At 60.3% G+C, this 16,816-nt stretch overlaps 1 long non-coding RNA gene across 1 annotated transcript; it reads right to left on the bottom strand.

Moving 5' to 3' along the window:
- Window positions 1-1,245: 1,245 nt before the first annotated feature.
- LOC107510556 lies at window positions 1,246-7,572 on the bottom strand. The gene is made up of 3 exons (XR_004955949.1): window positions 6,834-7,572; window positions 6,315-6,435; window positions 1,246-4,295 (listed from the first exon to the last, which is right to left on the bottom strand). It is a non-coding gene; the product is annotated as an uncharacterized LOC107510556 (long non-coding RNA).
- Window positions 7,573-16,816: the final 9,244 nt, after the last annotated feature.

Below are 16,816 nucleotides of genomic sequence, written 5' to 3'. Positions count from 1 at the left end.
AGGGGTGCAGCGCTGGAGCCGAGGTGGGGCTCGGCGTTCACGGCTCGCCAGCACCGTGAATGAATGGCCGTGTCGGGCAGAGCTGCGTGCACAGGGGACGGGCACAGGGCCACGCTCTGAGCTGGCACACGTCCCTCTGCGCAGCCGGCCAGGGGTCACCCCAGGCACCGGCACATCCCGTTGGGCGCCCTGTTGCCAGACCAGGGCCAGCAACTGAGATGGCTGCCTGGGCACCCGCGGGTGGCAGCGGCCAGTCCTGCCCCAGCCCCGCAGGCCCACGCACGGCGTCTCTAGCACCTTGCCCCATTGCCGTCCTGCGACACATGGGCGTACCGCTCAGAGTGCATCTGAGACCCTCGTGGGAAATGCCACAGTAGCAAGAGGACACTGCACAAGGCCCGTTCTGACGAGCAGTGCGGAGGTCGTGTGCACGGCACGGTCCACGTCTGCCCTGGTCAGTCCCACTTGCCGTGGGGAATCTGGTCACTTCCAACGAGCCTCACGCCCGTCTCTATGAGCAGGTGCTAAACTGCCGCTCCAGCCGCTGAAGAGCAGCAATTAACTCCACTGACGACGCAACAGCTGTAATTTTTGAGGGAATGACAAACATTAATAACTGCCACCGAAACTCAGAAACAAACCCAAACAGAAAACACAGCCCCCCCCCCCCCCTCGGGGCTGAAACTGCACATCAGGGGGAGAGGGCCCCAGGGCCAGACCAGCTGGTCCCCTGGCGGGTGGGAGGGGCACTCGCCGCCTGCAGGGCGCTGGCCCCATGGCCCGGGGGTGGGGGACATGGGAGGGGACACGTAAGCCCCTCTGGGCAGGAGCCCATGTGCTCTGGAGAGAGGCCAGCAGAGTGATGGGCTCCGCCTGGCATGGTCACAGGTGCACACACACACTCACGCATCCACACACACCCTCCCCACATGACGCACACGTGTGCACAGCCCTCACATGTGCATGCGCCGTGCACACACAGGCACACCCTCACGTGCGTGTGCGTGGTGCACACACAGGTTGTCCCCCACAAACCCCGCCCTGGGCCCTGTGCTGTGAGGACACTGCGTGCACGGGCCCGCTCCTGGCCGCTCCAGGCAGGTGCGCGGACCCGCCCGCCGGCTTCTCCGAGCACGGACGAGTTCTGTGGAGTGAGGTGTCATTTCTGGCCATGATTTAATTTTCAAAAAATTGAACAAAATCAGCTTTGTTGAAATAATTTTGATTAAAAATTTTAGTATTTATTACTGGCTGTATTTGCTATTAATTTTAATAATTCTGAAATTTAGACTAAAAGTGTCCTTGAAAAATACGTACGGCCTGGTCTTTATGTTAACATTATATATTTGATTAAAATCGTTGATAAAACGTGTGTGTGGATATGTCCACGTGTGCACGCACAGGCACAGGTGCACGTCCACACAAGCCCATGCACATACATGGGCACACAGACACACGCCCATGGACACACATGCACACAGACACCCGTCTATGGACACACGTGCATGTGTGTGCACACACGTCTGTCTCTGACACCCAGCAGGATGGCTGTTGTGCAGCCTCTGGCGGGCCTGCAGCGGCTGGGTTGCGGGATGGTGGTGGCGGGAAGTTAGGGGTCAGGGGGCGTGGCCACGCGCTGACTGCGCCCCTCCTTTAGAGCGGGGAGCCGTGGGTGCTGACCCGTGGAGGACAAGCTCCCCTCCCTAAGCGACAGTCTTGCTGGCCGCCGCCCTTCCAGAGGCGAAGCGGTCTCCCCGTCTTTGGCTTACTTCCTCAGTTGTGTCCTGGACAGGGAACCCCAGGGTGGCGGGGCTCGTGCCTTGACCGAGCGGGTCTGGCCGCCTTCCCTGCAGTCGCCCTGCAGGAGCCAAGGCCACCCCAGGTCCGTCCGAAACCTCCAGAGTCCGCGTCATTCGGCGTAGCGCCATCAGGCGGTGGGGAAGAGTCCAGCCCCCCTAAATTAGCATTTTTCAGAAAGGGATTCGGCCGCGTGCCAACGTGCAGATTCCATAAGTTTCTGTTTCATCTTGCACTAAATTTAAAGAGGATTTAATTAGCGATTCGTTTCTTTCTCTTTATGTACACTGTGTGTTCCCCTTGAAACGGGATGGAAACGAGTCCCACTTGCGTCCCAGGGCACGGTGCTCCGCGAGGCTGAGCGCTGTGATGACGGCAGAGGGCGGGGTGGGGCCTCTTCCGAGGGACGTGTGCGCCTGTGCGATCAGCCTTCCGTTCGCCAGTGACGTCTCAGGGGCCGCCGCCCCGGCCTAGGCCAGCGAGCCCTGAGCCGCGACTCGCGGGCTCGCGCCCCCTGCGCCCAGCCCCTTCGCGGCACCTGCCCCGCCTGCCCTCTCCTGGGCTCAGAGTGGGCAGGAGCCTCTGTCTGGTCTCTGGGACCACTCCGGGCAGCATCACAGGGTCCAGGGTGTGCCATCTTCGCTGTGACAGATGCCCTCCGGCAGTCAACGTGACCTGTGCCCTGAGCTCGTTGGCAGGTTTGAGAGCCAGGCGCCTGGAACACAGCCTCCCCGGCCTTACCTGGGGGTCTTGCACACTCCGCGCAGGAGTGTGTGTGCACGTGTGTGTGCAGGTGTGCGTGCATCTCTCTCTCTCCTCCCCAGCCCCAGAGCTCTCTGGCCACCTGCGTCTGCCTGGGCCCTCAGTGCTTCAGTCTAGGGGCCCACTGGGCTCTGCGTATCCCCCCCTCCCTGCGCATGGCTGGGACCAGCCAGGCCACACGTCCGTGCTTCTCATCTCGAGGTCACGGTCCTTTGTTCCCTGACGTCCAAAGTCTTGGAAACAGTTGTTTCAATGGTTTTTGTGGTTTTCTGCATCAGGCAGGAGGGCCCGAGAGGGAGTCTCGTTTGCGATTGTATGCAGTGTGGTGCCACCCACCCTGAAGGTCGTGGAAGCCGCGGCAGCCGCAGCTCTTCCCAGCTTGACCCTCAGTCTGGGGACGCGCCGCCAGGCACAGAGCCGGCCCGCGGTTTACCGGACGCCCGAGCCGAGTGGGCGACCGCACAGCTGGGGGGTGATGCGTGACCTTGCACCCGAAGGTGCAGAAACGGCCGTTCAGCCACGGACCACGTTGGGGGGAGGCTGACCAAGGACCACGTGAGCCTGGCGCCGTGTCTGCCCTTCGCCTCGTGAAAAGGAATCACGCGATGAGCTGTGGGACCCCCAGGCAGACGGAGGCGACGCTGTGTCCCAGGGCTGGGGGGGGCCTGCCCCATCTCGACCTGCGGCCGCATCATGCCAGGGGCCGGCTGCAGACGGCACGTTCCGGAGCGAGCGCGTGCCCTCCACGTCCTGGACACGGCTGGCAGCTGTGCCACGCGATGCTGTCCCGGCCGCCGCCCCCGCCTCGCCCAGCACCTCACTGTCCTGCGGCTCGTAGCGCGGTCTCGCGCTGCCTCGGTCACCTGCTTGGAAGCCTGACACAGGGGAGACGTGCGAACATAGCCGCTGAGTGCAGTGCAGCTGCTCGGAGCTGTCTTCCTGGTGACTTGGCTGCCGCTCGGCTTGGGATGGAGGTGAGTGTTGGTGACACTCGCTGCTGGAACCTGCTTTTCCCTGGTCACCGGTGAGAGGCAAGGTTCTCCAGTGCACATGCTAAGTGTGAGGTGACGCTGCTGCTTAGGGCACTTACGAGCCTCTGAAGGGACGGCGGGTCCCCAGGTCCTGGATGGGTTGGGTTTGTCCTCATGGAGGAGGGGCGGGGCGCTAGGTGACGTTGGCGGCCGCCTTCTGGATCAGTAAACTGTGCCCACGTCGGCTGCAGGGAGACCAGGCTGAGCCCCCTCCGCCGTCCTCCCGTTCCATGCCCTCCTCACCCTGTGTGCTGGCCCCGGGGGCTTGGGGGGGTCAGGCCTCAGAGATGACCCACCAGCTTCTTCTACTAGGGAGCAGTTTGTCAGATGGCCCCTCATCCCGGCTTGCCCAGCCTCTGCTCTAGGCTCCAGAACGTTCTGGAAGCAAGACTCATCATTTCACTTATATTACAGCCTTGAAGAGCCCCTCACGCCTCACAGGGAGCTCTCATGCAGGCGCCGAGCCGTGAGCGCACAGGAGCCGGAGCGGCTGCAGGGAGGACACTGGCCTCGGAGTGGCCACCCCATCCGGGCTCTTGCCCAGGGCGGGGGTACCAGAAGGCCGTCCGGGCTGAGCGGGACCTGCGTCTTTCTCGGCTTCATCTCGATGGCATTCCAGACCCTGGAGATGTCGACGCTGGGCCCTGGCAGAGTGCAGGACGAGCTGGCGTGGCACGAAGTATCTCCGCCGAGACCCTGCTGCATCTGCAGAAATGACAGCCAGCAGGGGGTCCTGGATTCGACCCGCCGCCCCTGACCTCGGTGGGGGGGGCTCTCCAGGGCCTCATTCTTTCCTGAGGTTTGACCTTCGACGGCTCCAGACCCTGGGTGGTGACGCCTCACCTCCCTCCCCCTTTCCTCTTCCTCTTCGACACGGCCTGTCCCCCCACGGGGCCCAGGGACGGTGTCCGCACCCCCTCACGAGCGCGTCTCACACACAGCCTGTCGCAGAAACTTTCAAGCCTGTCCTAGGAAACGCAGGTCACACCTGTGTTTGGTGCCTGCCGCTCGCCGAGGTGCTGGGCGCAGCTGGGGGCGGGGGGCGCCGAGGACAGGGAGAGCAGGCATTTCCCGTCGGGCGCGCGTGTTCTGGAAGCGGACGCGGTGCTGCCAGCCCGCGTCCCGGCGTCCCCGACGCATCCCGGTTGCTTCACGCTCAGGACACCCCGGCTCCCGCGACCCCCAGTTCTTGGAGCTGCCCTGAGCAAGGCGGGGCAGGAATCGCCCCACTTCACAGCCGACGCCTGAGGGACAGGTCTGCAAAGGACTTAACTCAGGCCCTCGCTCCTCCTCCCTGTGACGTCACGCTGAAGGGCTTTATGGGCCAGGGCTCTCCAGAGAAACCACTAGGGCACACACGTGCACATGCATGCACACATGTGTGTGCACACATGCGCAAAGTGCACACGCACAACACATGCACGCACACGTGAACACTCGTATGCACATGCATGTGCACACTCTTAGGCACACACATGCACACACTCGTACGCACACACATGAGCGCACTCACAGGCACACATGCACATACTCGTACGCGCACACACATACACACATGTGCACACTCATAGGCACACGCACACACCCGTACGCACGCACATGCACACGCACCCTGCCGCCATCTGCACGGCATGGCTGTTGGCGCGGTGGCCTTGCCGGCAGCGGCTGCTTCTCCGGGAAGCCGTCCTTTCTGCTCTGCCGGACGCCGGGCGCCACGACCCGGCCGCACCGACACGGAGTGGACTTTTCGGAGGAGGCTGGAAGAGGGCAGTGAGTGGGGGTGCATGGGGAGCACGGTCGCCCGCTGAGGGGGTGGATACGCGTTGGTGGCCCGGGGCCCTCCGGAGGGGCGAGCTGACCCCCCACCTCACAGCTGTGCTATTGCTGGACCCGGGCAAACCCCCCACTTCCCGCCCCGCTGGATGGGGAGGCCTCTGCCTACCCCTCGCCCTTCCACATTTCGGGGCACCGGTCCCCACAGAGTGGGCGAGACCCGGTGCCAAGGCTCGGCATGGTCGCCGAGGTGGGCAGAGCGGAAGCCGCCGATTCCAGAAGCACCGCAGACGCCTTTGCTGCCGGGGTGCCACGTCGGCCCGGCCACTCTGCTGGGTGGCGCGGGCTCCGGGCTGGGGCCGCCAGGGCGCCAGCCCCGTCATCCGAGCCCCTGGAACCTTGCAAGGCCCGGGCTTTCTGTTTTACATTTAGGGCCGTGGGTGGACGCCTTGAAACTTGAGAAACTGTTACTTCAGCTCTTAAAATTGCCGTGGACTAAACAATCCCCGTCTGGGCCTCCGCCTTCGGAACAGGCTCCTCGGGTTGGACAGCTTAGCCTGGCTTGACGGCGACAGGCCAGCTCTGGGGCACAGGCTCCGTCAGCGTCAGCCCGGTGGGGGTGGCCATGGCCTCGGCTGGGTGTGGTGCGGGGAGCCCTCTCTGTCCCTGCCTCCTAGCCCGGTCCCCACCTCCAGTCTGGGAACTTAAAGCTGTTTGTAATGTGCAACAAGGGCGCCCAACGAAATTCTGGTGGACGTGGACAGCCTGCCCCACAGGGGACACGCAGGAGCCCCACAGCTGTCCCTGCTGGTTCCGCCCTCGCCCGCCTCACCCTGAGCCTTGGAGCTGGACACAGACCCCCGAGCTGCAGCCCGAGGCTCCGTGGAGAGGCTGCCTGCTCACGGGCAGGACGCTGGCTTCCCACGTCCTCCCCACCAGCCGGTCGCTGACCTGGTGACCGAGCGCGGCGGTGTCCCTGGTCCTCTGCCGAGTGTGCCAAGGCTGCGGGTCGGGTTGACACCTCCTGGGCCATGAAAAGCCGACTCCCGTTCTCGTCGCAGCGCGGCCGTCCCTGGGGAGGCACGGCCCCTGAATGACGCATTCTTGTCACAGTCCCCAACCGCTCTGCCTCTCTTTGAATTTCTTATGGGGCTGTGACTTGCTGACTGGGAGACGGCTTTGCAGGACGAAGCAGCAGGGGTCAGAGGGGCGTGCGGGGCAGCAGGCAACACGAGAGCGTGCGCACGCCTGGCGCCTGCGTGTGTGCGCGCGCATGCGTGTGGAGCCTCGGTGTATGCGGCAGGCCAGGCAGGAGCTGGCTGGACCCGGGAGGGCATCCTGAGGCCCAACCTGCCCCTGGGCAGAGCTGGCATGTCCTGGAGGAGGGCTGGCAGGGGTCGGGGGACGGAGAGCAAGAGCCCACCCTGTCAGGAGGGACCCTCCCCACGCCTGCGACGGAGCAGCGCTTACCTGTGCGGAGAACCAGCAAGAAGCTCCTCCCCTCGCGCAGGCGTAGAGGACGCACGAGAAGGCGTGGTCCGAGAGGGCGTGGTCTGGGATGCAGCCGGAGCGGGGACGGTAACCTCACCCCGCGCAGCAGGCGGGTCTGGCATGCAGTGCCCTCAGTGGGTGATGTCATTACGCGTCTGTTCACGGAGCAGGCGGCAACCTTCCTGAGGAGTCACAAACTCGAGCTATCCCGAACGGTTGCCGTGTCTGCATTTGGGGTTTACGTTCAGTGTGGTGAGTGCCCCGGGGCCCGGTGGGCAAGTGTCCGCAGGGCTGGCGGGCCTGTTCACCCAGGCCACATCCACTTCCTGTTCTGCGGCACGTCACCAAAGGAACGTCACTGCACGACCCGACTGTCCCGACCTTCCTGCTCCTGCAGGCTGGGCAGTGGGACCCCAGGGCGCTCTGGGAGGTCTCCCTGACAGGCCCGAGGGCCAACTGTCACTCAGTGAGAGGCGAGCCCAGGTCCCCGCAGCCCACTGACTGCCAGCCTCTCCCAGGGAACTTGGCGGTGAACATAGCGGGGCCTGTGAGGCTGGCACTCTGTCCGCGGTCACACAGGTTCCTCTGCAGAATCGGGGTCCCATCCTCTCTGGGGTCCTTAAGTTCGTGGGCGCGGTTGGCATCCTCCATACCATGGGCGCAACGGTGGCTCCTCCGCACCGCAGCCCCCAGACCCTGTGATGCGACCTCACCTGCAGGAAGGTGCAGGTGCGACCAGGTTAAAGACGTTGAGCTGAGATCATCTCGGATTGCCCAGGGACAGGTGTCCTCAGAAAGGCAGAGGAGACTGTAGATAGAGGGGACGAGGGAGGGAGGGGGATGGGGCCATGACACACGTGGCCCGCGAGGCTGCAGACTCAGCTAGATGGCCCGCGGGCGGCGGCCTGCTCGGAGGCCCAGCTGCTGGCCTCCGGAACTGCGAGGTGACACGTTTCTATTTCTTTTATTTTTTAACCATCGAATTCATGGTAGTTTGCTACAGCAGCCACGGGGATGCACACACCTGGGTGCTTGATCCTCAAGGCTCAACACTCTGTCCCTGAATTCACACTGCACTTCGGTTCCCTTTAAAAATTGTTTTATGTGGAGAGAACCGTAGACCCACATGCAGCTGTGAGAAACGGCTGGGAGGGTCCGCGGGCCCTTCGCCCAGCTCCCCGAGCGCAGCCGCAGCCCACGGCATCGCCAGCACCGCCTGCTCGGACGTCACGGGCTGCGCATGCCCCCAGCCACATCTGTTAGTTCCACTTGGTTCAGTCACACGTGCCAGCTCCTGGCTCCATCGCCGCAGTGAGGACACGGAGCAGCAGGCCCCCCCCCCCCGCCCCCCGGACCACCCCCCCGCACCTGTCACGGCCGCAGCCCCCGCCGCGCCGCCCCTAACCCGCTCGCTGCCCCCACAATGAGCATGCCGTGCAGGTGGGGCCGCGCTGTGCGCCTGTCGGGCCCGGCTTCTTCCCTCGGCGCGTAACCCCGGGAACCGGCCGTGCCGTGGAGGGCTCGGCGCTTTGCTCCTCGCTGTCGCTGCGTCGTGCTCGAGGCACGGGGCGTCCGGGTTATTTGCACTCGCCTGCAGTGAACGCGCGTGTACAGGCCGCGTGGGCACCGGAGTCTTCCCCTCTCTGGCATAGACGGCCAGGCGCAGGCCGCTGGGCCGCGTGGCCGCGGCCTGCCCGGTTGGGTGCGAACCGCCAAGTGGGTCCGCCCCGCTGCGGCCGCCAGCACCTCGCGGCCTCCCCGCCCCTCTCAGCCCTTCGGGCGTGTGGGCACCGACAGCTCGCTGCGGTTTTAATATCATCAGTGTTTTTAAGAGGCATCTCTCTTCCTGAGACGGTCGGTGGACGGCGGCTCGCTTGCTGATCAGACCCAGCTTCGTGGCAACTTAGCGTTTGTGTCAGATGTGAGTGTTTGGCGGTTACACGGGCCCCAACGGGGGGTGGGGGGCCCTTGGGTCCTGGCGGCTCGCCCGTAAGACGCCTACTCTGAGACGTGTGTCCCGACCCCCCCCCCCCCCCCCCCCGCAGCTCAGGAGAGCGACGCCGGCAGGTAAGGCTGGGAGCGTCGGGTGTCGGCCGCCCCCGAGGGCAGAGAGTGACCCACCGTGGAGCTTCACAGGCGAGAAGCATGAGGCGGGAAGAGACTGCGCGGCACAAGCTGAGCTTCGTGGCACTGCCTCGTTTTCAGCCACAGCAAGGAGACACGACGCTCCCATCCGACGTCAGACCGGGACGCCGGTGGCCCAGCCGCTGCGAGCCAGTGTGGGGTCGCGGGTGTCCGCTGCAGGCGGCCGCTCCGCCCTCGGCCTGGGGGCGCCCTGCTCCCCCGCGGCCAGCTGTGGGCTTCCATCCGCTCGCTTACGGCCTTTCTTCTAAATAAAAGAATTTTAAGGCTAGAAATTTCCCTAAAATTTTAATGTTAGCTACATCCGTAAGTTTTTATATGTATAGGCTTTTCATAATTTTTCAGTTCTAAAAATTTTTAAATTAAAAAAAATTTTTAAGTTTAATCTATGACTCCTGAGGTAATCATTTAGAAATGTGATTTTAAATGTACAGAAATTACATAATTTTAATGGCAGGTTTCTAACTTAAAGTGGTCAATTCTCATAAGTGTTGCATATATACTTGAGAAGAATGTATATTTTATAATTGTTAGGTGTTGGATTCTATGTATTTTCATCAGACCCAGCTTATCGTATTACTCAGATCTTCCGTAGTTTTATTACGCGTTTGACTTTTCAGGTAACGAGAGAGGCCGTGTTAAAATTTCTTACTAGGATGGCACGTACCCTTCTTCATTAGAATGCCACTGGTCTAAGCCTTACACATTGTATGGTCATATCAGGTCCATTTTGTTTCCTGCTGAAGCGAACGTCTACCGTTGTTCACTAGTGAGTCCTGCTAGTCTCGGCTTATTTTAGCCTTCAAGTTACGTTTTCCGTAGATGGGATTCCTCTTTATCTTTTACAACTTTTTATTTACGTAAGTTTTATGCATTTTTAAACAGCATATAACTGGGTTAAAACTTAAAAACCGAATCTGACCACATTTTTAACTGTCGAATTTTGTCCACTTATTTCCTTGTGACTCCGCTACACTTTGAATTTTTCCGCCGTCTCACTTCCTAGCGTCTCCCCACTTTGCAGCTCCCTGTCTCTCGCTGCCTTCAGAACTGGTTCCGGAAATTCCATGTTCCCTCCTGCGTTTTGAACTATGGCCACACTGCGATCCGTTTCATCCCTCTGGGGGCTTCCCTGGAAATCTGAGCGAACAAACCGAACTCAAAGCCTGAACTCAGGCTCAACACGGGCTCTGCCTCCCAGCAGCGAGCGATCGAGACGCTTCGGAGGTGCTGAGTTTCCTGACGTCCGCGCAGCACCGCGCGGGTCACCCCGCTCCTCGTTGAGTCGGGGTGTGCCGTGATGGCCGGTTCTGGGTCAGCGGTTACAGGACGCACGTTTCAGTCCCTCCCCGCCCGCGCTTCTGGGACGTTCTTTCTCCTGAGGCCGTCCTCCGCAGCCTCTCCGGGGAAGGGTCTGTCGGAGGCAGGCCCTTGCCAGTTCCACTTGCCCTAAGAGCCCGGAACTTGGGGTGTGACTTAGCATGATGAACCCCAGGACACGTCGGGTAGATTGGAGATGTCACTCCCAAATGACGGTCACCCTGAGAACGGTCTAAGTGTTAGACGCACCGCGAACGCAGGCTCCGGGCCTTTTCCCTGGCTCCGCCCCCGCGGCCGCGCTGCCCTTCCCGGGCCCTGAGCGGCCACACACAGCACAGCGCGCGCCCCTGTGCCCCAGGCGCTTGGTCGGCTGTCACGCTTTATTACGTCCTCCCCGTGTCTCACCATCTCCAGCCCGGCTTGGGCTCCTTCCCCCAGCTTCTTGGGGACCGGCTGTGGCCGTCCATCATGTGTGATTCCTGAGGCCACCTGCCTGCCCCTCCCTGCCTCTAAGATGATGAGGGATAAGGCTTTCGGGGGCTCTCCTCCTTCCTGCCAGAGTGACAGGTCCTCCTGTGGCTTCTGGCCCTGCCCACCTTTCCTCCCCTGCTGACCAAGTCCCTGTCTATTGGTCTCCAGCAGGGACAGCGGAGTGGCCCAGACCTCACCTTGCAGGGACTTGGGTCAGGGGCCTGGGGCTGAGAGGACATTGGCGGGAACTGGCTTGAGCCCTACCACACAGCAGCAGCAAGTCCGGCTCCCGCCCGGGCTCCTGGCCTCGGCTCCCAGCCCCAGCTCCCCGCAGCAGGAGGAAGCGCGTGGCCAGACCTCTGGTTGCAAATCCTGCGAGCGGAACCAGCTTCCAGCCGTTTTCGTCCTTAAAAACGCCGGGTGACACACAGAGAAGGGCTGCTCGAGTCGCTTGTGAATAACCGTCTTCCGGGCAGCAGGCTGCACTTGCCCGTTACTTAAAGCGGCAGAGTTAGAAACGAAAACTGGAAGGAAGTTCATCTCTGACTAAGGAGGTCTGGCGGCTGTAACTGCTGCAGAGAAAAGGGTTCGGGCTCCTTTGCACCCCCCGCAGACCCCGCCGGCCTGGGCGGACAAAGCGGACTTCAGAGCTAGCTGGGTGCGCAGGAGGCGACTGGGTCAGTCAGCACAGCAGGTGCCCAGCCCCGGGGCTGCCCTGGGCGAGGATTCTAATGTCGATGACTGACCGGTCTGAGCCGCAGGAAAGGCCTCCCCAAATAGCTCGGTGGCAGGGAGAACCCCGTGACAGCCCCTGTGGCCTTGGAGTCACTCTGGAGTAAGGGACCAGAAAGTGCCCTTAGAGACCTGGACGTGACAGCCACGTTGGCCCCAGCTCTGGGCCTGTGGCGAAGCTGCTTGCTCTGAGCCCAAATCCATTTTTTAAAAGACCCGCACCCATTCGTTATGGAAACATATGCATTTTACGGTGCATCGAACTTTCTGGTTTTGGGTCAATTGGGAAGGGTACGTTGTGAAAAGGATAGAAGAATGTGCTGTTTGCCGGACAACGTCACGAACACAGCACTTAGTAATTTTTAAACTCGATGCTTTAACTGCAGCGTCGTGGATAGTGCTGGAACCAGCGCTCGGGCCGGGTGTGCTCACAAAGCTGGCACCTCTGTGCAGCCACCGCGACGGGCCCGGAACAGGTGGCCGCGGGGACCAGCGGCCCTCACGCCCCGCCCCGTCCTCGCGCCCCGCCCCGTCCTCGCGCCCCGCCCCGGCCCTGGCGCCCCGCCCCGTCCTCGCGCCCCGCCCCGGCCCTGGCGCCCCGCCCCGTCCTCGCGCCCGCCCTGGTCCTCCCCTCTGCCTCCTCCTCTTCGTGCCTTTTAGCCCCTTTCCCGTCAGTCCTGAGAACACTGGCCAGCGGCGTGGGCGGCTGCAGCGTCTACCCCGAGATAACTCGCGCGTGACAGCCCTACCCTCACCCCGAAGTTCGCCAGGCAACACCTCACTTTCACTGTTACGTTCGCATGGCTCTAGCATGTCGATCGTCTTAGGAAACCAACGACATCGTCCTGTTTACAGCATTCCGTTTTTAGTAGCAGCGTTGCCACTTACAAAACAGTAATTCTGGATTGCTGAAAACGTCGGATCCTGGAAGGCCTGGCGTTCCCACCGTGGGGTTGCGTGGCCGCCTCCGCGGGCTGCTTGTCCCTAGACGGGAAGCGTGAACCCTTGCGCTAGCTTCGCCCGCACCACGCGATGCAGCGCGGGTTCCCTGGTCTCCGGGCCCGCGCCCAGCACAGCGAGACCCTGCGCGGGGCGAGGCGGCGGTTCGCGCTCTGTGACACACGATCGCACTCGCGGCTGGTTCTGGCCAGGACAGGCCGCGGCGTCTCGGGCACGCGGGAGGCCGGCGTGCAGACCCAGGACGCGTGCCACTCTTCTGAGGGCCGAGAGCGCTCCACGCCAGTCACGCGGGGAGGGAAGCTCTGTCTCCGGTTTCAGCGCCTTGGACCCTCGCTGGTTTGTCAGTTAGTCCGGAGTCGGCCTGGCCAGCGTCCCTGGAGGACTCTGGGACCCTTCCTGGACCTTGGACCAGCAGGACTTCCGGCCGCTGGCCACCGCTGCGTCCCCCAGGTGAATTCAGATGCTGGTCTGTTCTCCGGCTCCCAGGGCTGGGGTGGAGAAGGCGCGAAGGAGTCGGGGTGAGGGGCGAAGCGGGGGGCGGGGGAGGCAGGGCGGGGCGCGGAACGTAGCTCCAGGGTCCCTGGAGGACATCGCCCATGGCCTCTCGTGTGATGCCGGGCCTGGGGGAGAGGGGCAGCCACGACTCGCCCCCAATTCCAAACGAGAGCCGGAGGGAGCTCCAGCGTGTCCCCGATGACTGCCCGCCGCCCAGGGGGCTCTCTGCCGCCATCGTCGCTTCGGAGGACTTGGCCGGGAGGCCGGGCCCAGGCTCCAGCGCGGCTGCGCTGGGCTCTGGCGGGACGCGCACCTCCCCTCCGCGCCCCGCGCACCTCCCCGCCACGCCCCGCGCACCCCCGCCGCACCCCCTCCGCCGCTGCAGGCTGCTTTTTACACGTCCTCTGGGAATTCTTTTCATTATCTTCCCTCTCCATTTAATTAAGCCACATTCCGTAATGAACCTTGAAATTTCTATTAAACACATCAGCACGGAGCGGCGCGGGCCTGGCGGTGGCCGGCGGCTCCGCGCACCGTGCGGGGGTGGCCGTGCCGGGCTGTCCCCTCGGCGCCCGCGCGCAGCTGCCTGCAGCAGGGGCTCGGGCGCGGCCCTGGGCCCTCGTCCCCTCCCTGGAGAACCACGAGGGACCCGTGTGGCAGTTCTCACAGGTTGTCACCCTGGGCAACACTCAGCCCCGCCTACACCCAGCTCGCGGGCTCACGAGGGCCGTCAGGCGTCACCCAGGGGTGCTGTTTGCCATCCCAGGAAGGCGGCGTCTCGTGCCAGCAGGGGCGGATGTGAGTCCCCGGGACGGCCTCCTGAAATGCAGCTGCGGGGAGTCTCGGGACAAATTTGCATTTTAGGTCCCCCTACCCCAAGGGCACCCACGGACAGGGATGGAAGCTTTGGCGGACGGGCCGGACACACGTCGGGCGGACACGGGGTGGTCGGAACAGTCACCCGGCAGCGTGTCCAGCTGCTCCCGGGGACCCCGCCCCCCACCTGACGTCGCTCTCGCCCCCTTCCCGTCTCGGCCGCGTCTTCCTCAGCCTGGGACACATGGCGTGAGCCCCTCCGCGCCCACCTGCCCCCGACGTCACCTCGACCCCGGAGAGATGGACTCGCCCCTTTTCCCCGGTGTAGTTTAAAGTCACGGCCATAACCCGCAGTGGCCCCGGGCCCTCTGCGCCCCCGTGCGGTGGCGGCGCCCGCTTCGTACGGCCTCCTCCATCCTCATTGTCCGCCTCCCCCGCCCCAGAGTAACTACCTCCCCCTTCCCGGAGGACAGAAGCTTCCAGAAGCCCCTTCCTCCGCCTCCCCCAGATCTGGGACCTGCCTGCTTGTCTTCCCTCTGTTACGGGGGCCTGTGTCCGCGCTGCTGGCCGCGAACCCAGACCCTGTCCCCGCCCCGCACTCCCGCACCAAGGGTGACGGCGTCTCCGCGCCTCCCGCCTCGTGCACAGTTCCTGGAACACGCCCCGGCCCCGCCCCAGCTCCAACCCGACCGCTAGGGTGAACGCACGCACACGCACGCACTCGCACGCACACGCACGAGTGCACGCACACGCACACACGCGCACTCACACATGCACATAGGCATGCATACGCATGCACTCACACATGCATACACGCGCACACGCACTCGTGCGCACGCACGTGTGAACACACGTGCGTGCACATACACACACTCGCAGGCGCACCCGTGCGTGCACACACATCCATACACATGCATGCATGCGCACACAAACATGCACGCACATGTGTGCACATGCACACACGCACATGGGTACACACGCGTGCACGTGCACACACGTGTACACAGATGCGCACGCGCACACACTCGCAGCGTGGTTTTCTCCGAGGCTGCTCTCCTGTGTCCTGCAGTGGCCATCCTTCCGTCTGTCTGTCCTGATGTCCTCTTCTTACAGAATACCGGGCACTTTGGATTATGGCCACCCGACAGACACCCTTTAACGTCATCACCTCTTTAAAGTCTCAGCTCCAGATGTGGCTGCATTCTGCAGTTCCTGGGGTCACAACTTCAGCATATGAATGGGGGACCAGTTCAGCCCGTGACAAACTCTGAAGGCTTCTCAGTGACTCCTTCAATTGTCCACGTGTGAATCACAGTAATTTCAGTGGCAAACAATGGTGATCTCATTCTGCTTTTCTAATATTCTGCTAAGAAAAATTATTATTTTTTATTTTTATTTTTTGTAATTCAATTTTTAAAATAAATTATTTATTTAAATTAGTTTCATGTATACAGTACATTGGTTAGATGTTTATAAAGTTCATAAAACCATCCCCCCATTTGCTCCCTCTCTCCCCTGGCCCTCCACCTGGCCATCGTATTAATGCTAACTGCATTCCCTGTGCCGTGCTCCGCATCCCTGTGACCAACTGTTAACTACTAATTTGTACTCCTTTAACCCTTCACCCCATTCTCCCCAGTCCCCCAACCCCTCTACCCTCTGTCTGTCACCAAATCGTCCACTGTATTTGTGAGTCTGTTTTTGCTTAGTTTGTTCTTTTTGTTCCTTAGATTCTGCATATAAGTAAAATCATATGGTATCTATCTTTCTCTGTCTGACTTATTTCCCTCAGCATAATAACCTCGAGGTCCATCCATGTCGTTGCAAATAGTAGGATTTCATTTTTTTCAATGGCTGAGTTGTAGTCCATTGTATATTTGAACCACAATTTCTTTATTCAATAGTCTGTTGATGGGCATTTAGGTTGTTTCCATATCTTGGCTATTGTAAATTGTGCTGCCATGAATATTGGAGTACATAGATCTTTAAGAATTATTGTTTGGTTTTCTTTGGATGAATACCCAGAAGTGCAATTGCTGGGTCCAAAGGTAGATCCATTTTTAATTTTTTGAGAAACCTCCATACCGTTTCCCATAGCGGCTGTACCAATTTGCAAACTCACCAACAATGTATGAGGGTTCCCTTTTCTCCACATCCGCCAACATTTGCTGTTTTTTGATTTATTGATGCTAGCCATTCTGACAGGTGTGAGGCAATAGGTTGTTGTGGTTTTAATTTTCATTTCTCTGATGGTTAGCGACCTTGAGCATCTTTTCACGTCTATTAGCCATCTGTATTTCTTCTTTGGAGAAGTATCTGTTCAGGTCTTCGCCCATTTTTTAATCGAATTATTTGTTTTTTTTTTTCGTATGAATCCTTTATATATTTGGGATATTAACCCCTTATCAAATGTATCGTTAGCGAATATCTTCTCCCATTCAGTCAGTTGTCTTTGTTTTGCTGATGGTTTCCTTTGCTGTACAAAAACTTCTTAGTTTGATGTGGTCCCATTTGTTTATTTTTTCTTTTGTTTCCCTTGCTCGAGGAGATATATCTGAAAAGAAATTCGTTAGTAATATCAGAGAGTTTACTGTCCATGTTTTCTTGGTCTTACATTTAAGTGTTTAATCCACTTTGAGTCTCTTCCTGTAAACGGTGTGAGAAGATGGTCCTTTTTTTTTTTTTTGCACGTATCTGTCCAGTTTTCCCAGCACCATTTATTGAACAGACTGTCTTTACCCCATTGTATATTCTTACCTCCTTTGTCATGTATTAAGTGAGTGCACAGGCGCGGGCTTATTTCTGGGCTCTCTGTTCTGTTCCACTGATCGATGTCTCCGTTTTATGCCAGTACCATGCTGTTTTGATTACTGTAGCCTTGTAGTATAGTTTGATACCAGGAAGTGTGATACCTCCAACATATTTCTTCTTTCTCAAGATTGCCACGGCTATTCAGGGTTTTTCATGGTTCCGTATAAATTTTAGAATGATTTGTTCTAGCTCTCTGAAAAATCCCATTGGCATTT

This window comes from Rousettus aegyptiacus, unplaced genomic scaffold (genome assembly GCF_014176215.1).
Source record: "Rousettus aegyptiacus isolate mRouAeg1 unplaced genomic scaffold, mRouAeg1.p scaffold_m13_p_2, whole genome shotgun sequence".
In the NCBI taxonomy this organism is placed as follows: domain Eukaryota; kingdom Metazoa; phylum Chordata; class Mammalia; order Chiroptera; family Pteropodidae; genus Rousettus; species Rousettus aegyptiacus.
The sequence above is the reverse complement of the archived record's forward strand: the minus strand, read 5'-3'. Positions and strand labels throughout refer to the sequence as shown.